At 44.0% G+C, this 19,691-nt stretch overlaps 1 pseudogene; it reads left to right on the top strand.

Annotated features, from left to right (window-relative positions):
- Positions 1-13,792: 13,792 nt before the first annotated feature.
- Positions 13,793-14,198, top strand: LOC131910665 (dynein light chain roadblock-type 1-like; annotated as a pseudogene).
- The last annotated feature ends 5,493 nt before the right edge of the window (positions 14,199-19,691 follow it).

Below are 19,691 nucleotides of genomic sequence, written 5' to 3'. Positions count from 1 at the left end.
TTGGTGGAGCTGGAGAGATGGTGGCTCCACAGTTCCAAGCACCTGCTGCTCTTGCAGAGAGAGACCTGGGTTCAGTTCCCTGCATCCACTTGCAGCTCAGAACCACCTGTACCTGCGGTTCCAGAGCACCCGAGAGTCTCTGCTGGCCTCTGCTATTACCAGGCATGCACGCAGTGTGCACACACATGCAGGCAAAACTCCCAAACACTTTTCAAGTACAAAAAGAAAGAAACTGTAATTTCTGTAATAACTGTAGCTGGTGTGTTCCTCAGGCCAGTATTCACACTTTGGGAGGCTGTGGCAAAACTGCCCTAAGTTTGAGGCCATTTTTCTAAGTGTTGCCTTCACTGGCCTGGAATTTTCTCTGTAGACCAGGCTGGCCTGGAACTCACAGGGATCAACCTGCGTCTGCCTCCTGAGTGCTGGGATTAAAGATGTGCACTACTATGCCAGCTCTTCCTTAGATTTCTGTTGTTTCTTTTCCTGTCTTTTCTTTTCTTTCTTTTTTTAAATTTTGTGTGCATTGGCATTCTGCCTGCATATATGTCTGTGTGAGGGTGTCAGGTCCCCTGGAACTGGAATTACAGATGGTTGTTTTGTATTTCCCATGTGGGTGCTGGGAATTGAACCAGGTCCTCTGGAAGAGCAGTCAGTGCTCTTAACCGCTGAGCCGTCTCTCCTGCCTCTCTTTCTTGACTTTCATATTGAATGCATTTTATCTACAGCTGATTAGAACACAGTGATCCTATAAGTAAATTTATTGAGGGTAGACATCACTCAGTTACTGAGACACTAAGTGGACGAACTGGTTCTTAATTCAGACAAGCTGTTTTAACTCATGTCGGTCATGTCTGCTACTTGTTTCTTTTTTTTTTTTAAGATTAAAATAATTGTTATATTTTATACATATATGTTTGCCTGCATGTATGTATGCATGCAGTGTCCTTGGAGGCCAGAAGACGGCGCTAGATTGTGATCTACCATGCCAGTTTGTGAACTGCCATGTGGATGCTGGGAACAGAACCCAGGTCCTCTGCAAGTCTGTCCAGTGCCTTTACCACAGAGCCATCTCTCCGGCCCTTGCTGCTAACATGTGTATCGTAGCTACAGACGGGCAGAGTGTAGCTCAAAGTAAGAGGTGCCTCTTGGCTGTCAGAAGGCAATATGGGCTCTCTCATTATTATTATTATTATTATTATTATTATTATTATTATTACTATTATTATATTTGTGTGTACGTACATGTTTGGTATGAGTGTGCATGTGTGCGTGTGAGCATGGAAGCTAAACATTGATTCCAGTTGTCCACGATCATTTTCAACCTTATTTACTCATTTATTTTTGAGACTTGGCTGTGCTGCCCGGCCCGCAAGCCCCAGTGATTCTGGATGCTGCCTTCCCAGTTCTGGGATTATAGATGTGTGATGCTAAACCTGGCTTTTTATTTATTTTTTATTTTTTTGGTTCTGGGCACTGAACTCAGGTCTTCAGGCTTGCATAACGGGCTTTTCACCAACTGAGCCCTCTCTCCACCCCTAGGCTTTCTCTTGAATGGGATTCTAGTATTCAGAATACTCTAGTATTCTGGAACGCACTCAAGGATTATGGGGGAGTGCTTGGTCAGTTTCAGAATCGATCCTTCCATTTGGTACGGTGACCTAAAAAATGACATGTCTGGATGGGCAAGACGGCTGAGCAGGTTAAGGCCCTTGCCACTAGGCCTGAAAACCTGAGTTCGATCTACAACACCTACACAGTGGAAAGAGAGAACTGACTCCCACAGCTGCCCTCAGATGTTCATATGACCATTGCCACGTGTGCTCCCCCATCCAAGAAATAAAATTTTGAGAATCCCCTCCCAGTGCTGCATCCTATGATTATAACATTTTTAGTAGTTATTAGTGGGCTTGCTCGGACACAAAAGTATAAAGTTGTTCATCCAGAAAACACAGTACCCCTTTACCAGTCCCTTGGTGGTTACTCTTCTAACCCCACCAGTGAATAGACGGCAAGACTGGCTTTGTCTTGGTCTATTTCCACAGCATATGTGTTCTGTGAACATGGCTACTGTTGTCACCAAAAGATTACCATGGAGAGGGACCTGGAAGAGGTGTCTGTGACCTCGAGAGGCTGCAAGAAGCAAGGCATGGGGTGTAGCACATACAGAATTCACACAACCCCTGATCTCTCTCTCTCTCTCTCTCTCTCTCTCTCTCTCTCTCTCTCTCTCTCTCTCTCTCTCTCTCTCTCTCCTACTGCTGATTAAACCCAGTGCTCCTGGGCTGGTGATGCTCCCACTGAACTCTTGGGACATCTGCTAGCACCAAATGGCAGTGGCTCATAAGCATTATGCAGCAGTAGCAAGTAGAGGGGTGAAACTCTCTATTTTGTATCTGTGAGGCAAGTGCTGTTATCTTTCAGGTTTGTGCCTCTTACTCCTAAATTGTCATCAAATGCTGCCTTGGATGGGGCTTTTATTCACTTACCAGCTTTATTAGAACGAAATATGGAGTCATTTATCACTGGGTCAGGGTCAATACGCTGACGAATTCTGTTCTTCCTTGTCTCACGAGGCTGAAGAATTCTGTTCTTCCTTGTCTCACGAGGCTGCTGACTGACGGCAACATAGGTGGGCAAGGTGGAAGGAGAGAGGATTTGAAAGGAAGGTAGCTGTTCCACCTGCATGTCTGCGGCTTACAATCAGAAACCTGGGTAGAGTTAATTAGCCCTACTTCTGCCACCAAAAAATAAGGACACCGTGATGTAGTATATGGTATTTTCAGAGTAGACACAGAGGCATAGAAAATGAACAGTGTGTCTCAGAGTTTGTTCTAGCGTGTGGGTCTGTGACCACAGTGCACACGTGGAGGTCTGAGGACAACTCTGTGACATCAGTGCTCCCCTGCACCTAGACGTGGTTTCTAGGGATTGACTTTGGACGACCAGGCTGGGGGGCAGCTGCTTTCATCTGCAGAGACATCTTGCTGGACCTCCACTTCATGTTTGGAGACAAGGTCTCTCATCGAAGGAAATGGAAAGTGCTCTGTTTGGCTAGACAAGCTGTTGGTGAGGCCCTGGCATCTTCCTATGTCTGCCTCCCTGGCACTGGGGTTACAGGTACATGTCCTCGCACGGCAAGTGCTTTACCTATGGAGACGTCTGCCTACCCTTCTTTCCTTTAAAAGTAAATTATTTCACCAAATTTATTTATTTATTTGTGTGTGTGTGTGTGTGTGTGTGTGAGAGAGAGAGAGAGAGAGAGAGACAGACAGACAGACAGACAGACAGACAGATAGACAGAGACAGACAGGAAGACAGGGAGACAGGGAGACAGGGAGACAGAGAGACAGAGAGAGGAGCACAGCTTGCAGGAGTTAGTTCCCTCCTCCCAACATGTGGATAGGTTCTGGGGACTGGAGCATGCACATGCTTTGGTCCACTGAGTCAACACTCTCCACCCCGTTTTTCTTTTGTTGACCAAGGGTCTCACAATAAACCTCAGGCCAGCCTGGGACTTACTACGTAGCCCAGGCTGTTCTATTTATTTATTTATTAAAATAACTTTTTTAAAATTCATTTTACAGATCCCCTTCTCATCCCTCCTCTCACTCCCCCGACCCCTGCCTAACCACCCCCTCAGCCCACCCCTCATCCCCTCCTCCAAAAGGGTAAGTTCTCCCATGGAGAGGAGCAGGCCCAGGCTGTTTTTGAACTCACAGCAATCTTCTTGCCCAGCTTCCTAAGAACCTGGTGAATTCTCAACTGCAGGAACTTTTCATCTATGTGTTTGTTCACCTCATTTTCAACCTCTCAACAACCCCAGCCCTCACTACCCTAGCCCTCAGCACCCCAGCCCCACACTACCCCAGCCCTCTCCACCCCAGTCCCACACCACCCCAGCCCTCACCACCCCAGCCCTCACCACCCCAGGCCTCACCACCCCAGGCCTCACCACCCCAGTCCCACACCACCCCAGCCCTCACCACCCCAGGCCTCACCACCCCAGGCCTCACCACCCCAGTCCCACACCACCCCAGTCCCACACCACCCCAGTCCCACACCACCCCAGCCCTCACCACCCCAGCCCTCACCACCCCAGCCCTCACCACCCCAGCCCTCACCACCCCAGCCCTTACCACCCCAGCCCACTCCAGCACCCTCTTTACTTTACCTCACAGCCTGAGGAGATCAAAGTCATGTGTCCTCTGCATTCCCTTCAGTTCTCAAGTAACCATGCTCTTCCCACCCTTCCTTTAATTACAAGCTCTCTAATTGAACAGCCATGCCAGATCCTCGTCACTCCCCATCTCCAGCACTCTGCTGTCTCTTAGCAGAATTTCTTCCCTTTAAACTAGTAAACACCTCATTCTGGCCAAATTTGTGGAGTTTAAAAAAGCAAAATCAATCAACTCTCCAGTCAAATTGATTTCATTTCTTATGCACACTGTCTTCAAATTCTCTCTTAAATCCTCTCTGAGGCCAACATGTCAGACTTCTATCCATATTATTGTAGAATATGTCCCTGTCAGTATCTCCACTGACTCCAGAGTGCTGAATCCAGTGTGTGTGTGTGTGAGAGAGAGAGAGAGAGAGAGAGAGACAGAGAGAGAGAGAGAGAGAGAGAGAGAGAGAAAGAGAGAGAGAGAGAGAGAGAGAGAGAGACAGAGAGAGAGAGAGACAGACAGACAGACAGACTTTTTTGTTCTATTGTTATTCACTGTATCACCTGTATTTTTTTTTTTTCCAGAGACAAGGCTTCACTGTGTAACAGCCTTGACTGTCCTGGAACTATCGCTGTAGAACAGGCTGACCTCAAACTCACAGTGATCTACCTGTATGGCATGTGCCATCATCGCCTGGCTTCATCTGTATTTTTAAAATTCTCTTCTTTGAAACACTTTCTTTCCTTAACTTAGCAGAAGGCTATATTCTCTTGGTTTTCCCACCTACCATACACCTTCTCAGTCTCTTTTGTTGCTCCTTTTTTTTCTAGAGTTTTAATTATGGAAGTTTCCACTATATATAATATATATTATATAATATATATTGTATATATAATTTTTTTTGAAACAGGGTCTCATGTAGTTCAGTCTAGTCTTAAACTTGGAGCCAAGGATGACCTTGAACTCCTGATCTTCCTGTCTTCCCCTGTTGAGTCCTGAGATTATAGGTATGTGCCACCACACCTGGTTTATGCAATGCTGGGATCAGACCTAGGGCTTTGTGGGTGCTGAGCAAGCATTGCACCAACTGAGCTACAGGTCCCGCTCCCTGTTACTCAGTGTTTAAACACCTCTTCCTTTGGCTCTATAGCCTCTTCCATGATGAGCTCCTTCAGCATCAGGGCTTTAAATATTCTGTCACTCACCTCAAGTCACAGCTGCCATATGAACTAGATGCTAATCTCTGGATCCCTACATTTAATTACCCTTCCAAAATATTCATTTTTTGAATGGAGGCATCAGCATTTCATACTAAGGGCAACACTTTCATTACATAGACATCACAAGAACACCCTGGACCGACTTGGACCATCACTGTTCATGTCAGTTGCTTCAATAGTCTATTTCCTTTTCCTCACACCGGATCTCTTCAGCACTAAGAGAAGTTTCCCCAGCTCTACTTCAGGACTTCTTTCCAGAGCCCGTTTTCCCAACACTCATTCACTTCAGTATCTTTTACAACTGGATAAGCTGAGATTTTCCCAACTCATCCATTCCTAGTTCATTTTTGTTTAATGATTCTTTCTCCCACGTGTCTCTCTAGCATTTTAGTGTAAACAATAAGAAAAAAACCATCTTTAACACTTGGCTTAAAAAAGAGTCTCTTTAGTTAGGCCTTGAGAGATTGTTCAGCATTTAAGAGTGCTTGCTGCTCTTCCAGAAGACCTGGGTTCAATTCCTAGCATCCATGTTGTGTGCCTTAAAACTACCTGTTACTCCAGCTTCGCAAGATCTGATGACCTCTTCTAGCCTCTGTGGGTACCTGCACACACATGGCATACACTCACATAAACACAGGCAAATAAATAAAAATAAATCTTAAAAAATTATTTAGCTAAGTAATCTGTAGCACGAATCATAGAAGGTCTTATTAATAAAAACAAACCTGAAGCCAGGTATTGGGGTGAATGCTGGAAGATCAGAGAAGCAGAACAAGCCACAGCCACCTCATCTTGCCGATTCCTCAGCTGATCCTGTTTCCTCAGACTGGAAACCTCTGAGTCCTCATCCAGAATCAGTCTCAGCTGAACTGCTTCTCGAAAGCCTGAAAGCTTAACCAGCTCTAGTTCCTCATCCTCCCGCCTTAAATACCTTTCTGCCTCCTGCCATTACTTCCTGGGATTAAAGGCATGAGTCACCATGCTTGGATGTTTCCAGCGTGGCCTTGAACTCACAGAGATCCAGGCGGATCTCTGCCTCTGGAATGCTAGGATTAAAGGCTTGTGTGCTACCACTGCCTAACCTCTATGCTTAATATTGTGGATGTTCTGTTCTCTGACCCCAGATAAGTTTATTAGAGTACACAATATTTTGGGGAACACAATATCACCACAGTATAATCATATTTGTTATTTACAAATTCTGCTTTCTACACAATGGCCGGTCACAGTTCAGTGAGGCGCCAGTGTCTATTGTCATTTTTGAGGCCTCTGAGCAGCATACATGCTGTTCTCGCCTCTGTAATGTTCTGTTTGTGGCAGTGAACATGTCTTGATGAGGATCTAGGATTTCTCCATTGGGCTCCTGCCCTGCTCCCTTGAGACAGGGTCTCACAAGCCTTGAACTTCTGATCCTCTTGCTCCACTTGATGGGTGTTGGGATTATAGCCTTACACCACTGTGCCAGGTTATGCAGTGCAGGGGACCAAACCCAGGTCTTTGTGAATGCTAGGCAAGCGCTCTGCCAACTGAGCTCCTCCCCAACTGCCAGGCTTCTCATCCCTTCCCACCAGCAGGGCCTTAAACATCCACATTTCTATCAGTAGTCTGTTTGAAGCACTTAAGGCACCATGTGCCTCACATTCTTCCAGCCTTGGTCCATCACTAAATTCCAAAGTCACTTGCGCATTTTTCTTGGTTTATCCCAGCAGTACCACACTTCCGGGTCCAATATCTGCCCTTGTTCTCTGTGGCTACTGGAAAATTAACACAAACTTAGTGGCGTAAAACAATGGAAATTTATTGTCTTAATGTTCCGGAAGCCAGAAGTTAGAAATCAGTATTACTGGGTCAGAGTCAAGGTGGAACAGGGAGAATTGTCTCTTCCAGCTCCTGGTGCCTACTCACATTCTTGGGCTGTGGTTCTGTCAGTCTTAAGGCCAGGATCTTCACTTGATTTTCTATTCTATCTTTACGTTGTGGTCTCTTCTCTGTAAATCTCCACACCTCTCTTGTTAATGAACACTCGGTTGCATTTTGACCTGGCCTGGAGAATCCAGGATTGTCTTTTCAGGATTCCTTAAGTTGATCTGGAAAGATCCTTTTTGTCTTGAAAGGTAGCATTGACCCTGAATGTCTTTTGAGGGGACAGTGTTTGTTCTCCTATAACTAAAAGGCCGCTTCATTGGTTGATTGGATCTCTCTGTGTTTCAACACTATGTGACCAAGAAACAAAAAGTACACATGTATCTAAAACCCAGAGGCCTCACGCCATTTCATTGACTGTTCCATTATTTTCCCTCCCTTAGCCCAGGCTGGCCTGGAACTTACTAGCCAAGGTCACCTTCTGGTCTTCCTTTGTCCGACTTCCAAATGCTGGGGTTATAGTGCATACCAACAGTTATGATTTCTATTTACTTTTCTAAAATAATTTATTTCTTTTTATTTCTTTATGTATGTGTATGTTTCTTTCTCTGTGTGTATGTGCACATGAGTGTGGGGGCTCCTGGAGGCCAGAAGAGGGCATCAGATCCCTGGAGATGGAGCTGCACTAGGTAAATCTCTGATGTGTGTGTTGGGAACTAAACTCCAGTCCTCCGCAAAGGTGGTGGGCACTCTTAACCACCGAGCCATCTCTTTAGCCCCTTGGTTTCAATTTTCTTGAAAGGTGCCATACCAGCCCCATCAACTTATCTTCTTACAGCTTTCCGTTAAACTCCAATGCTTTATTTCATCACTTGAGTGGGATTTGAGGGACCCTAGTCAGCCGGTGAGCTCAACACTGCAGAGTTGGGGTGGTGTCAGTAGCATATACTGGGGTTTTAAATGCATTGAACTCAAAGTCAGGAAATGGGATACAATTCCAGGTTGTTGCTTTTGAGAACCTGAGCCCTGAGCCAATGGCTTGACCTTTTGAACTCTTAGCTAAGTGGAAAATGAATCTTAGTGCTTATGTAGATGAAAAGGAGGAGACAGATGAGAATGCCTTTGCTAACTTCAAGTTCCAGTGAAATACCGATGAAATGATGATAAATATATTGACCAAGATGGCCTTAATGTTCCCCGAAGCTTCAGCTACATTTTGTAGGGGTTTCACCCTGATTCCCAGCCCTTGACCTTCCCCTCACCATTTTTTAGAGCATCGACACATGAAAAATTGTAATTGTAAATTCTTTCTCTGCCTCTTTGAGATGTAAATAGTCTCTGGCTGCCTCTAGCCAGAACCAAGGACTGTAATTCACAAGGATCTTTGAAATGTAATAATCAAGGAGCTAGCATCCCTACGTCCCCTAATTTCAGAGTTTTACTCCCAGCTGCAAGACCACTGCTGTTGTGAAGATAAGGGGACATTTATTTTCCTTTCTGTAAGGTACAGGTAGCTCTGTGGTATGGCCCACACTAGTGTTTGTGTGTGTATGTGCACTTGTATGTGAAGGTCAGAGGTCATTGTTGATTATCTTCCTCAATAATCTCCACCTTATTTTTTTAGACAAGGTCTCAGACTGAGCCTGGAGCTCACTGGATCAGCTAGGCTGGCTGGTCACCAAGCTCTAGAGTCATCCCTGCCACCCCCCCCCCCCCCCCCGTTTCTGCCTCCCCAGCACTGAGATGACAGGTGTGCAGAGCTGTACTTGATTTTTTTATTTTTTTATTTTTTATTTTTATGTGGAATCTGGTTGGTTAACCTCTGGTCCTTTCATGCTAATGTGGCAAACACTTTACCAACGGGCTAATTTCCCCAGGCTTCTCCCATCTCAGGTTTTTAAAGATTTATTTTTTTATTATTTTCAAATGATGTGCATATGTGTGTGTATGTGCACATAAGTGAAGGTATCGGAGGCGGCCAGAAGAAGGCATTGGATTCCCTGGAGGTGGAATTACAGGTGGCTGTGAGTCATCACACATGGGTGCTGGGAACTGAACTCAGGTTCTCTCAAAGAGCGGGAAGTGCTCTTAAGTGTTGAGCTATCATCTCGCCAGCCCTTTTAAAAGCTCTGCTATTCACTCATTGTTTCATGGGGGTTAGGCTTGCTCTGTCTTCCCTATCCCAACAACAGCCTCGTGCTTAATCTTCCTTCCTAGTTCAACTCTGCTCCCGACGACGTTCAGCTTTGGCAGTAGTTCCAGAAAGTCACCACCAGCCTTCAGTCACTTTGCTTTTGAGGCAGGGTCCCACAGAGCCTGGACTTAAACTTTGATCCTCTTGCCACAGCCTTCTAAATTCTGGGGTTACACCTGTGTGCAACCATCCAGGTTCTCCTTTAATCATTTCTGTCCAGACTCTGATATGAAGGTGAGAATGATAGTTAGAGAAAATTATTGAATAACTTCATAATTTCAGAGGAATCATGGCATGCTTACGCCTAGGAGAACATTGGAGACTATGGCTCTTTCCGCTTGTTGAAATAGCTCTGTCTTCCTCTCATTTTTATAGTTTTCCTTATCAGTGCCTTAGTTAAATTAACCCCCTTCTCCATTTGCAGCAGTTAAATGAGAATTTATAAAAGGGGAAAAAAAGTCCTATAGAAATATAAAATGAGGACTTTATTTAGCTGATCGGCCAATACGTGAATTAGTAGATGTTTAAGAAGTGCCACAGGTGGCCTGCAGAGCTGGCTCAGCGGTTAGAGCACTGGCTGCTTTCGCAGAGGACCCGGGCTCCATCCCTAGCACCTACATGGTGGCCCACAACCACCTGCAACTCCAGATCCAACGCATCCCAGGCTCTCTTCTGGCCTCCGTGGGCACCAGACATGTATGTGGTGCACATACATATATGTAGTTAAACACTCATATACATAAAATAATAAATAAATACATCTTAAAAATCACAAAGAGAATCCTGGCTTCTCTATCCTAGGGATGGAAGCCAATTTTCTCTTAGAATTTGCATTTCTATAGAGAGGAATTATTTTTCATTGTTATCAGTAATTTACAACTTACAGAGACATAAAATAGCTCCCATAGAAATTTAATTCTTGCCAGGATGGTGGCACAGGCCTGTAATCTGAGCACCTGTGGGGATGGGGCAGGAGGATTGTGAGTTGAAGGTCAACCTGGGCTATGGAGCAAAACCTTCCATCAAAAGAGAACACTGAAACCAGCCAAACAAAAAGAATGTCAACTCTGTTCATGTATAGACAACGCATGTCTTTCCTTTGAATTCCATTTCCCCCGAGAGAAGCTGAATTCATTCATTCATTCATTCATTCATTCATTCCATTTTCTTTTGGTGTATGATAGATACAGAGTTGAGGGCTGATAGTGTTGGACACTCTTAAAATTTTTCAGGGCTAAGGTTTGAACAACTACTTTATTCATAATTAAAAAGTAAAAGAGCTAAAAAGGGAAACAAAGAATATTTTTTTAATAGAAGCAGCCAATGAGCCCGAGAAAAGATTTGGTGAAAATCCCATTACAAAGGACTAGGAAGCCCAGAATCCCATGATGGAAGGAGTTACAACTTTTGTGCTACTGATATGTAGGGAGGGAGAAAATGTCAGTCCGCCAGAGTGCACGAGATCGTTTTCTTTTGGAAATGGAGTTGGCCTGATGGATAACCCATGAGCCCTTGGAACCTCTGAAGTGTGATTTTGCTAATAGCCTCCCAGGACGATGATAACGAAGCCAGACAGCTGTGGGAGGAAGCTGTAGGCACTCAGGCTGGCGCCGTGATACAGGGAGAAGTGGTATGTACGAGATGTAAGGGTGCTAAACTGTCTTGTGGTTCACCATGACCCTAAAAGTCCTCTATGGCAGCGTTCACCAGCTTGGAGTGATCTTTGCCACCAGTTTAGTGTGCAGCATCATGAGGCATAAAGTAGCGGTTGTTCAACGTCCTCATCACAGGGACAATAGGAACAACATGCAAATTAACCATGGGTAATGTTTCTGGCCACATACAATTACGGCTGTTTAAAATTTTTAGATGCTAATTAAACCCAAAGTTCCTTGTGACTAGTGCCAATTTACCTCCAAATAACATGGTACAGAGATAGAATAATTTACCACAAGCGACTGCACCAGCAACAGTGGCTGGCACATCGTCAGAGGCGAGTCGATAAATGTACGTGGGATCAACTGACCGGACAGGCACCTAGGAGGAGTCTCCATTCTTCTCTGATGGAACACACTTGATGTTTAGCTCCTGAAAAAGAAATGGTGGGCTCCAAACAGCGAGGGCATGACTGTGTGCCGCTGTCATGTGTGAACGTAACCTGCGTTTTCCTGTGTTCCTGTATGTGGCATGATCTTTAGAGCCTTTCTTCATGTCCAGAGAACCGAATCAGAGAATTCTGGGATACACTGGTCAATATGAAAAGGGCTATACATTTCATGAAGAAACTCTAACCTAAGGATATATGTGGGTGTGTATAATCACACTGTAGGCATCTCCACATGTTTGTAATCAGGGTGTATAATGTGTCTTGATTTCTAAGACAATAACAGGCCTGTTGCAATGAGCTACAAGGAAATAAAAATGCCTATCTCTGGTCATAGAAATTCTGTGAACTATCATCCTTGTAAACCGTGAGGGACTCCCTGCAGGGGGTGCTGAGTTGACCCTCTGCAGCACCATTGACTGCCCCCTTCCGTTTTATTGCTTTCTATAGCTCTGACAAAAACATCCTGACTGCTTTATTTAGGGTTCCTATTGCTGTGGTGAAACAACATGACCAAAAGCAACTCGGGGAGGAAAAGGTTTATTTCAGCTTATACTTCCATATCACAGTCCATCACAGAGAGAAGTCAGGGCGGAAACTCAGACAGGGCAGGTACCTGGAGTTAGGAGCTGATGTAGAGGCCATGGAGGGGTGCTGATTCCTGGCTTGTTCCCCATGGCTTGCTCAGCCTACTTTCTTATATCATCGAGAACCACCTGATCGGAAGTTGCCACTGCCCATAGTAAGCTGGGCCAATCCCACATCAACCATTAATCAAGAAAATGCCCCCACAGACTTGCATACAGGCCAATCTGTTGGAGGCATTTTCTCAACTGAGGTTCCCTCTCTTCAGATGACTCTAGCTTGTGCCAAGTAGACAAAAAACTAGCCAGTGCAAGTAGTGACCAGAATGACTGATTTTTTTTTTTTTTTGAGACAGGGTTTCTCTGTGTAGTTTTGGTGCCTGTCCTGGATCTCGCTCTGTAGACCAGGCTGGCCTCAAACTCACAGAGATCCACCTGCCTTTGCCTTGCAAGTGCTGGGATTAAAGGCGTGAGCCACTGCTGCCCGACCAGAATGACTGATCTTTATTAGGTATATATTGTAGTGTGTGAAAGTCCGGAAGGAAATTACCACATACTGTGTAGAACTGTGACAAAAATTTTCAATTTAGTAGTTACAAGTTATGGGCTTATTTATTTATTTATTTTGATAGGGGAATAGAATAGTATTTTACACAGGCCCAAGCCACCCTTGATTTCCCTATGTAGCCAAGGATAGCCTTGAACTTCTGAGCTTCCTGCCTCCACCTCCCAAGTTCTGAGATTGGAGATAGACACCACCTCGCCTGCTTTCATGGTTCATGGAATCAAACTCAGGATTTTATGTCTGCTAGGCAAGTACTCTACCAACTAAGCCACATCCCTATCCCCTCACCAGATTTTTACCAAGAAATCTTATCTTGCCCTAGAGAAACACTTAAACCAGCATTCTTAATTCACATTAGTCTTTCCTCAGAAATTAGTTGCTCTTAGCAAGCAGGGATGTTTAGGAGGAAAGGGACCTTTGATTTCAGTATGGTCTCTGTGGTCTAGCTCTCTGTGCCTTTGTCCCCTCCCGGCCTGGTGCCCCTGCACAGTGGAGACCTGAGCCAGCGCCATGTTGCTAAGCAACTCTGAAGGGCACTTGGACAACACAGCCATGTCCTGTGACTAAGGCGAGGGAAAATGTTCCACACAGCAGCAGGGCACAGTCTGTAGGCCAATCACAGAAGTTGCCAGGCAGACACCACTTGCACGGGCAAGATTTCTTTAAAGGAAACCAGGGCTCAGAGGGGCAAGAATCAAAACCGAAGCCTGCAGAAGTGACTCATTCCACAGACTGGTACAGATGGCACTGTCCTGGTACGCTTCCCCCTCCCCTACGGCTCTGAAACACCACACTGGGCAGGAAGAACATAATCTTGTAAGAATTCAGACGCCCAGTTTCTTCCTGAAGCCATTTTCAGCAAATACTCTCAGCAGACCGGACCCAAACCAAAATCCTTGCTGCAGAGTTCCACAAGGCTAAAGCCAACAGCTTCATACTGTTTCTGAGATTCCCACCAACTCAAAACACCACCTCGAGAATGAGCTTTATTTTTTTTTTAAAAAAAACAAAACAAAACAAAACAAAAAAACAAACCCTTTCTGGAAAGGCAGGGAGCTGGCTGGGCGTCGCGAACTCGGAGCTGCTGGATCGGTCCGAGATGGCATAGGTGGAGGAAACACTCAAGAGACTTCAGAGCCAGAAAGGAGTTCAGGGAGTCATCGTGGTGAACACAGAAGGCATTCCCATCAAGAGCACCATGGACAATCCCACTACTACACAATATGCCAACCTCATGCACAACTTCATCTTGAAGGCACGGAGCACTGTGCGTGAAATTGACCCCCAGAATGATCTAACCTTCCTTCGAATTCGATCCAAGAAAAATGAAATTATTGTTGCACCAGATAAAGACTATTTCCTGATTGTGATTCAGAATCCAACTGAATAACCAAATAAGCCACTGTCTCGGCTTCCTGTGTCATTCCTTAATTTAACGTCCCCCAGAATAATAGTGTTAATCATGTCAGTGGGCACAGGGTGGTTGCCCAAGAGCCCATATAGACCATACCATAGATCAATGGTAGCTCTGCCCACCCCAACAAGGAGTGATCTGGTGATTCAGTCAGTTCTCATTTCCAGGCTTTGGAGGAAGAGCTTATGATAAGCCCACACACAGCTTCCTTCTGACCCTCAGTTCACTTTGTCACCCTTGGAAAGCCTGTTTTTTTTTTTTTTAACTAAAAATAACGTCGAAAAAAACAAATCCTTTCTGTGCAGATATGCCAAGCACAGAGAAAAATATCATTGGGCAAATGTTAGCTTCTCTACTTTGAAGATGTGATCAGCGCAATGACCGGCAGGTTGCTTTGGCTTCCATGTAAAGGTGATTTGGGAGCCATGTAACATTTAAAAATCTGTGCATTTCCTTAGACTTCTTATAAATTCATTTCATAAAATTTCCTTGTCTTCCAAGAGTAGAAGACACGTTGCTCTTGGCAATAAATTTAACATTTAACGCACAGATTTCTAAACCAGGAAGTCAACAAGAGAGGAGAGATTCACACTTTTCTGGCTGGTATAAAAGTGGAAGTGAATGTTTTGGGGGGGAGAATACATGCATATAGACATTAATATTCAATAAAGTTAGGGATATTAGATACTCAACACGGATTTTGAGCTGCCTGTCTTAAAGAAGTATAGACTAATAATGAACATACAAGTATTCAGCTGATATCTAATTATACCCACTGTGTGGTAGACTCTGTTAATACCAAGGGTCAATGAATAAAATAAAGAGCCTGGCATTAATATGATCTAAGCAGAATAAGTCAGAAATGGGAAGGGACATTGGGAGAGATACTGAAATCATTTCTGATCGACAAGGATTTAAAATGTTTGTAGAGCATGAGTTTCTTGGTTAATAGTCTAAAACTAGATAATTATGGGCTATTTTATAGATTCTATGCTAGGACTTTAAGAAAAGGAATGTCACCATTGCTAGCTTATTTCAGCTCTCATTAATTTCCTCTGCCATCTCTAATAATTATTTGTAAATACTCAGGACTCAAAACACTTAATTATCCCAGCCTTCTGTTACTGTTCTAATGTATTCCACTCTTAAACTATATTGTCTAGTATGGCAGTTATATGTAGACATTTAAGTTTAAATAACTATGAATTAAAAATAAAATCCATGGGCTGGCCAGATGGCACAGCAGGTAAGGACATTTGTTGCCAAGACTGATGAACTGGGTTTGATTCCTAAGACCTACATGGTGGAAGGAGAGAACTGACTCCCAGAAGCTGTCTTCTGACCCCCACACAGCCGCCCCCACACATAAATAAGTAAATGTAATCAAAGTTCTTAAATAAAATAACAATTACTCCCATTGTTTTACTATTCTCATTTCTGAATAGCCTCTAAATTACAGAATGTTTTCTTACCAAGCCCTACTGGATAGAAGTAATTTATCGATTTCTAATATAAAATAACCTTCCATCTCAACTGTATCATGTTGCCAAGCACTTGTTTATTTTTTTATTAATAAGTTAACCCTTTTCATTAAAAAAGATTTATTTATTCCACCTTAAGCAAGCATGAGAGCATTTTGTCTAAATGTATGTATGTGCACAACTTGTCTGCCTGGTGTCCACAGAAGCCAGAAGAGGGTGTCAGATCCCTTTGAATTGGAGTTACAGTGGTTGTGAGCCATATGATTTGGGTGCTGGGAACCAAATTCCTGTCCTAAAAGATCAGTGAGTACTCTTAACTGCTAAGCAACTCCTCTAGTTCCTAAATGTATTTTTTAAATGTATGACAAAAATAATGCAAAAGATAGCAGGTAACATAAATGTCATTAGGTGTTCTAATGTCCCACATTACCAAGTTAGAGGTATAAGAATGTATATTAGATGGTAATAAGCCGAAGAGATATGCTATAATCTCTAAAATAGCCACTAAAAGGACAGGCTTCTTCTTTTTAAGTAATGCAAGCATGAGTTTTATCCTAAACCAAAGATCAAATTATAATTATACTTAAGCAATTTAAGGAAATAATTCGAGAAATTTGTGGACATAAGGGCTGAGAGAACAAAATTTAGAACCTAAAAGTAAACCTGTGGAGCTAGGGCCAACTAAGTGTGTGTGTGTGTGTGTGTGTGTGTGTGTGTGTATGCACTCATTTGCACATGTGGTCCCTTGCATGCCACAGTACAAGTGTGATCAGAGGACAGTTGGCAGGAGTCACTTCTCTCCTTCTAGGATTTGGGTATGGGTTTGTGAGAACTGCCTTTGCCTGCCCAGCTGTCCATTGGCCCCATAGCCATGTAATTTTTTTTTTTTTTTTGACAAAGTTACTGAGAACACACTGTGAAGAAAGAATGGTCTTTTCAGTAAGTCATGAGGAGGTTGAATGTCTGCATGCAGAAGAGTCAACCTAAACTTCATTTCCCACCAATTAAAAAAAAAACAACAACCTCAAGATGGATCAACAACTTAATGTAAGGTGCGAAACTACTAGAAAAAACATAAAGGAAGTAAATCAGGACATTAAAATCCTCCTGAAACAGGCAATAAAAGCAAATGAGATTATTTTAAGCTAAAGGACTTCTTTTTTTTTTTTTTTTTTTGAGGCAGGGTTTCTCTGTGTAGCTTTGGTGCCTGTCCTGGATCTCACTCTGTAGCCCAGGCTGGCCTCGAACTCACAGAGATCCACCTGGCTCTGCCACTGGAGTGCTGGGATTGAAGGCATGTTGCCACCACCGCCTGGTGCTAAAAGACTTCTATCCAGCAAAGTAACAAAAGGAAACAGTGAATGGAATAGCGATAACCTGAAAAGAAAAAGAGTATTTGCAAACAACACATCCAACAAGGGATTGGTACCCAGAATATATACACACCTCCAAAAGCTTCCCCTCAAAATTTTAAATGGGCAATTGACCTAGATAGATATTTCTCAGAAGATGTGAGAATGGCCAACATCATGCTCACCATCACTAAGCCTTGGGGAAATGCAGATCCAAAACAAAAGAAATCACCCCATCATTCTGGTATTGGTATTGTCAAAAGACTTGTTGTAGATGGATGTGGATGCAGGGAAGGGCTGGGGATGCAGCTCAACAGGTAGAGTGCTTGCTTAACATGTACACAGCCCTGGGTTCAGTTCTCACAACCACATAAACTGGAAGTTGTGATGTACACCATAGTCCTGGCTGGGGTTGGGGTGGGTAAAGGCAGGAGGATCAAGAGTTCAAGGTCATTCTTAGCTACATAGAGAGTTTCAGGTCAGTCTGGGTTGCTTGAGATTCTACTTTAAAAAGTAAATGGAAAAAAAAAAAAAGCCAGGCAGTGGTGGCATATGACTTTAATCCCAGCACTCAGGAGACAGAGGCAAGCTAATCTCTGTGAGTTCAAGGCCAGCCTGGTCTACAGAGTAACTTCCAGGACACTCAGGACTGTTACACAGAGAAACCCTGTCTTGAAAAACAAAACAAAACAAAAAACCAAATAGAATAATAAAATGAAAAACACTTTGTGCCAGATAGGACTTCACATGGCTGAAATCCCAGCACTTGGGAAACAGTGGCAGGAAGACTTTGTAAACTCAAGGTCACCTGGTCTGTACCGCCAGGATGGGCTACATATTGAGACTCTGTATTTCAAACTATTTTAAATAAACAGTTTGAGGGTTGGAGCCAAGCGTGGTGGCCCATGCCTTTAATCTCAGTACTTGCAAGGCAGAGGGAGGTGGATCTTTGTGAGTTATAGGCTAGCCTAGTCTACATAGTGAATTCTAGGCTAACCAGTGCTACATAATGAGAAACTCTGTCTCAAAAAAAAAGGGGGGAGGTTGGGGTGGAGGTGGAGCTGGTGAGATGCCTCAGTAGTTAGTTAAGAGCAGTACAGAGAACCTGAGTTCCCAGCACCCACCGTGGCCAGCTCCAGGGGATCCAGCACCCTATTCTGGCCTCATATCACCCCCAACACACACACACACACCACACACACAGACACACATGGAAAAAAAAAAAATCTTTAAAAAAATGAGGGGGCCTAGAGAGGTGAAGCAACTAAGTATGTACTGTTCTTACTGAAGAGCCGAGTTCAGGTCGCAGCACCCACATGGCAGCTCATAATCGTCTCTAACCCCGGGATCCAGTGCTCCCTTCTGGCCCTCGTGGGCACTGCATGCACATGGTGCCCATACATTCATGCAGGCAAAACACTCAGAGACACAAAAATCAAAATAAATACATCTTTTAAAAAAGGACACGGGGGATGGGGAGATGGATTAGCCGCTAAAGTACTTGCTACCCCACGGTGAGGATCGTCACTCAGATCCCCCAAACCTACATACATGCCAGTGGGTATGGTGGTCTGCCTGTAATCCCAGTGCTCAGAGGCTGGAGACGAGGGGACCCCAAGACCAAGCTGGCTAACTAGACTGACCGTATGGGAGAGCTCTGGCTTTAGTGAATAAGGTGAGAACCACCGAGGACGACTGTGGATGCCAACCTCAGGCTTCCGTCCGCACGAAAAGAAATAAAACAACATTATAAAACAAAAACAAAGAAAGAAAGAAACACAAGGCCACACGGTCTCACTCCTCTGGGAGACTATTCGTTAACTACTTAGGTAATGTCTATGAAACTGAGGATAGGGCACTGGGTACTAAGAGCCTGGGTAGAGCAGAAGGGGCGGGGGTGTGGGAGAGCATCAGTAACTACTAATTGTATTCAGGGAGAAGAGGGAGACTTGGAGTGCTTTTTCACAGAGGGGTGACTACGGATAATGACAATACACTGCACTTTCTGAAAGCTAGAGAAAGGATTTTGACTGTTTTCCCTCTAAGTGAACGACAAACAGTGGAGGGTGTGCTCAGCCTGGTTTAAACATTGCATAATGGATTCATGTACCAAACATCACACAGAAGCCCATAAATACATATGATTTTTTATGTTTTTATGTATTGGTTTAAAGAATAAAGCTTTTTTTTTTTTTAAAGAAAGAAATCAGTGCAATTGAGTTTTACCAGCCAGCAGCACTGAACAATTTTAGTCTTGTGAATGGTAATTGTCTGATCTAAGGATGAGCTAAACCTCACAAACGCTGAGAAAACTCACTTTTAAAAACACTTTCACAAGTTTTGCAAGACTCCAGTGATCTTCAGCTTCCTTTGAAGCTCTGGAATAAGACCTCAATCAGAAGCCACATAAGAGTGACCAGAAGCAGTATGGCGTGTATCTATACTTACATATAATTCCATCACCAACACTCCCACCATGTCCCCTGACTGATGTCCAGGAAGTGCACTGTGGGATGGGCAATTGTGCTCCCACTCAGGGCTGATCTTCCCTTTTGCACATAAACGTCCACATTGCTCCCAGGGCGTTCAGAAGGAGAGCAATCAGCGACTGTCCATCTTTTTATATGAGGGTAATAAAAATCCTCTCTACAGTCTTCAGCGTAAGGTGTTGTGGTGCTTAAGCTAACTAGCAATTTCAAGGAAAAACTCACCCATAATGGTGCCCAGAGAGAGGATTTAGGTATCCGTCCT

Source organism: Peromyscus eremicus, chromosome 5, assembly GCF_949786415.1.
Source record: "Peromyscus eremicus chromosome 5, PerEre_H2_v1, whole genome shotgun sequence".
NCBI lineage: Eukaryota > Metazoa > Chordata > Mammalia > Rodentia > Cricetidae > Peromyscus > Peromyscus eremicus.
Note: the sequence above shows the minus strand (reverse complement) of the source record. Positions and strands in the feature narration are given on the sequence as shown.